Below are 5253 nucleotides of genomic sequence, written 5' to 3'. Positions count from 1 at the left end.
CCTATTAGATGGTGAGCTACTTGAGAGCAGGGACTGTTTTTAGTTTTGTTTTTGCCTTTCTCTGTATCCCTAGCACTTAGTACAGCACCTAACACATAGTAGTCACTTACACTCTCATAAACTGATTGACTGATTTAAATCAATGGGGAAGGAAGCAGGTATCTTGGTTTTGTTTTTAAAATACAAAGAGTTGGGGAGGGGGGAAGGGGAGGAAGGTGGAGAAAATTTAAAACTTAAACTTAAAATTTAAAAATTTATGGAAGTGAATGTTGAAAACTAAAATTAAATAAATTAATTTAAAGGAAAAATACAGAGTTTTCATACCACAAATAGTTTGAGATACAGATTAGGTTTCAAAAGTTAGTTGTTCAGAATCCTGAATTCATTTTTTTATTAGAAACAGTATTTTAATTATTGACTAGTTATTAACCATAATAGTCAACAAAAGTCTATTTAGCAAATGCTAGAGCTGATCATTTACAACAAAAATCAACTGAAATCAATACTGTGCCAAAACTAGCATTAAAAAGAAGCAAAGTAAAAATTGAGTAGGAGCAAGTTTAACTTCATTAAGTTCTGAGCTTGAAGGCTGTCAGATGGTGAAGGACCTAAGAACATGCCATATGAAAATTCATTAAAGGAATAGGGGGTGTTGAATCTGGAGAAGAGAATACAGAAGTACCTAGAGGACTTTAATTTCTCCGGGGAATTTTATTTTATTTTATTTTTTTCTGAGTGTGGACTTTAATTTGAGGGATTCTATTATCCCATGAAATTAATCCCTTAGGATTTCATACTTTGTTTCTAGTACTCTTTTTGTGTGCATTGTTTCTGTCGTTTTCCACCTGCTCCTCTTCATATTATTAGCCATTCCATTCACTTCCTATTCCTATTACCCTCAGGGGTGTCACTCTTCAGCTGGCCCTCTCCAGATGTCATCCAATGTAAGTCCCATATCTCCCACTTAACCTATCTGAATTTCAGGAGGTAATGGGTGTGGAGATTGGTAACAGTCACATTACACTCACATGACTCATTCTCTGGTTATCTTGATATGGTCTCTACCTGCCTGTCTGGTAAGCCATTTATACTAGAAAAACAGTGCATAAAAACCTCCCAGACTGACATACTGTTGTACAGACAGTCCAATGAAATGGTCACTAATTCTATATTGTAAATATCTATCTGTATTTTTACATGATCAATTGTAGTATATGAATTTAGTATTTATATAGCACTTAAAGACTTTCAAAACATTGTGTATGTTATTTCTTTTGATCCTTCTTAGCCTGAAGGACCAAAGACTTAGATTCCTCTAGATCCTGCTTTCTCTGACTTCCTTTACATAGCATACCTATACAAATACATTCAAAAAGTAAAGTCGTAAAGGGTTTACAAATTTTTTTGTATATTCTGGGACCCAGACTACTCAGTTTCCCTAAACCTCTAGCCAACATGCTAATATAGATTGCCCAACAAGGTTTAGTGTCCACTAATATCTCTCATATAGAGGAAAATAGACAACACAGTAATGGGGACACAACAAAAGGGTAGAGATGTATTATTTGTTCAGTGGATTTAACAGTGACCACATATTTCTGTCCCACAGAAAATGGCTTTTCCTGCTTAGACACCTTCACTCTTGTGTGAAGAATGAAGGGATAGACCTTGGAGACCTTGGAGAAGTTGTTCAGTTGGAAGGATTGCATCTTTCTCTGACTCAGTGGCAGGGAACAAGAATAAAGTCTTCTAGAGGTACTTCGGTTTGCTCACCAATCACTGAGCTCACCAGTGCAACAAAACATCCTCATTGTCCTTAGCACTGGATTTTCAGTCTACAAAAGAATAGCAAGGGGGACCAAATGCTTGTGTACTAGCATCTCCCTAGTCAGTGTGATAGTAATGGCAATTAAAGATTCCCCTGTATTGGCTTGGTTTTCAAATTGATTGTGTTAAAACCCAGAGTTTGTTAATCTCACCTGTGGGATGGGCTTGTTGATGTGAAAAGAAAGTCCTGAACTGGGAGGAGCTGGTGAGGTAGATTTGGAGAGACACTAGAGAGAGGCGGAAGATCTTTTTGGAAGCAGCACCTCGTGGAGAGAGAGAGACTAAGAGGATTGCTGGTGGCCGCTTTGAATTGCCCTGGACTTTTGAGACCTGCCCCCTGAGCTGCCAAGGACTGAGGAGACATGGCTGTTTTGCTGGTACTTTGTCTGTCTGTTTTGATGTTATTTTGCCAGATTTGTCCACTGGTGAAAGACTGTCCTTTTGTTGAAGAAGTCCTGGAACCTGGCTGTTCGCTAAGAAGGCCTGCGACTGTCCTGCAGACAGAGAGTGAATACTGTCCACTGGTGAGGGACAGTACTGTTGTTGCAGGGGTCTGGAGACTGTCCTGCAGACAGAGTGAATACTGTCCACTGGTGAGGGACAGTGCTGTTGTTGCAGGGGTCTGGGAGCCTTTCTGTTGGTTCAGAAGCCCTGAAGAAGGATTTTCTTGTTGTATGTTTACAGAAATCCTGGGAGAGGGCTTTGCTAATGTGTTCAGGGGTTCTAGGACTGTTCTACAGACAGAGGATAAATTCATGAAGGGACTGGCAATGTATCTTGTGGCTTTGCTAAGCCTTGTCTCCCCAGGAACTAAGATTGCTGAGAACTTGCCTCCTGTCAAGATGAAGAAAAGACCTCCATTTGGGTATTAAGTGCTGTGTTTAAACTTGATGTAACTCTGGGGTAGATTCAATTGTGATCCAGGGGTGGGGAACTTTTGACCTTTTTGTGTTCTGTGGTTGAACAAATGAATGTAGTTTACTTATGTTTGGAAACTAATCTCCATTTGAGAAGAGGGGCTTTGTGGTGGACTTAATTAAGGTATAGCCTGGGGTGGAGAAGTATTTGGAACAGGGACTTTGTAATTGATTGAATGATTGGAAGATCCTGGGGTGGGGTAGTACTTGGAGATTATTTAATCACGCTTAGTAAATGCTGTATTTTGAATGATGTCATGTTTTGATCTTCTCTGTTCTGGGTTTGTCACTGAATAAAATAGAGAGCACCTATGCTGGTATTTTGAACCTGGGAAGTTGCCTTTCCTTGGCATTATATTACAGTCAGTCAATGATAAATGTGATACCAAGATGGGAGAACACCACAGGAAGTCTGAACATTCCATTATTATTCCTCTCCAGCATCTTTTTTCCAGAAACATCCCCCAAAAGGTTTCAGAAACTCCAACATAGTCCTTTTCAGGAATTCCAAGTTCAAAACAGCAATATTAATTTAATTAATTCTGGGTCAGTAACTGCATGGAAACACTAGCTTATAAGAAGAACCAAAATCAGGAAAGAATTGAACTAGAAAAATGTTTGGATACAACACAGGAAAAGAATGAAAGTTGCAAGATAGATCTTCTGGATCTCAGAACTATCAGTATCCAAATCTAAAAATAGCAGGTTATTATGTTTTAACAAATTATTAAAGGCAATTTTTCCCACTATAAAGAACAAGTTCCACCTTGAAAATAAGAAGACTCCACTGAATTCCAACAAGGAGAAATGTAAAATTACACTCAACCCAGCATACCATCATCATCAAATATTAAAGCTAGAGGGATACAAACAAAATCCTTGCCAGACTTTTTCATCAAAGCCTAGAAAAGTTGGAAGGATTTGATTCTTGGCACCTTTTGTCACCCTTTTCCAGCACTCCAATATAATTGCACTTGAATCAAAGTCTTCATTCATCATAAAGAACCATTAAAAAATCAAAAGAAAAAGAAATAATATCAAGAATATCACTGATGAAAATATGAGAAAGGAAAAGGCAAGATATCTCAGATGAATTTCGATAGCTTCCCTCATCTTTACAGTCACATAACTGCCTGAGAAGTCTAGAGAATAAAAGATCTTACTCTGTCTATTGTTGGCTGATTTTTTTAAAAGCATTTGACTTGGTAGAAGAAAAAAAAACTTCAAAGGCTTTTTTCAAACAATATATGTCAAATGTTAAGTTTGTTCAAGATTTTGTGACAGAAACGAACATGGAGAAAGCTGTTCAACACACTGCTGAAGTATTAATATCTAGCAAGAATCTGGGAAATATATCTATACCTCCAATCTCCATGTGAACTCTTTAGGTGGTATACAAACATTCTTTAGGTGATGTATATATAAATGTATATGTACATATTATACACACACATATATATACATACATACACATGGTTGTTTTGTTGTTTAGTCATTTCAGTCTGTCCAACTCTATTGGATGCCATTTGGGGTTTTCTTGGCAAAAATACTGGTTTATGGTTTCCTTCTCCAGGTCATTTTACAGATGAAGAAACTAGTGTCTAAGGCCATATTTGAACTCAGGTCTTCCTGACTCCAGACCCCACACTCTATCCACTGTGTCATCTAGCTGTTCTATATACATACACATATATTTATATGTGTGTATAAACATATATATGTATGCATATATATAGTGTGTGTGTATCACCTAAAGAGTCCATATGGATATTGGCTATATGTGTGTGTGTATTATATATATACATATATCCTTCACAAAATACAAGCCAAAGAAGGAGTCTCCCTGACAAGGTTTTCAAAGAGCCCTTGTTTATAAATGACAGAATGCCTCAAAGCATACTCAGTGAAATCCAGTCATTCAAAATAGATTGGTCTAACCATTTATACTAGAAAAACAGTGCATAAAAATGTCCCAGATTGACATACTGTTGGATAGGCAGTCCAATGAAATGGCCACTAATTATATACAGTAAATATATGTGTGTGTGTATATATGTATATTTTACATGATCAATTACTGTATATAAAGTTAGCATTTATATAGCACTTTAAGGCTTTCAAAGCATTATGCATGTTATTTCATTTGATCCTCACAACAAACCTACAAGGAGATTATTATTCCTGTTTTATAAATTAGAAAAACTAAGGCAGACCAAGTGTAAGTAATTTGCTCACACAGCTGGTGAGTGTTTTAAGGTCTGCCTGAGTCCAAGTTCAACACTCTTACTATGACACCAATATATACTGGTGAGTACATAGTAAAATATATATACACACACACATACACATATATATGTATACACCCATATATATGTACTCATATATACATACATATTAGCCAGATTGACATTTGTTGGATGAACCCTCTCCAAAGAGAGAGAGGGAGAGAGATGATAGGTAGCCAGAGAGAGAGAGAGAGAGAGAGAGAGAGAGAGAGAGAGAGAGAGAG

The sequence above is a fragment of the Petaurus breviceps genome, unplaced genomic scaffold (genome assembly GCF_028583685.1).
Source record: "Petaurus breviceps papuanus isolate PSGF00001 unplaced genomic scaffold, PetGlider_PUasm1.0 90775, whole genome shotgun sequence".
Classification (NCBI taxonomy): domain Eukaryota; kingdom Metazoa; phylum Chordata; class Mammalia; order Diprotodontia; family Petauridae; genus Petaurus; species Petaurus breviceps.
Note: the sequence above shows the minus strand (reverse complement) of the source record.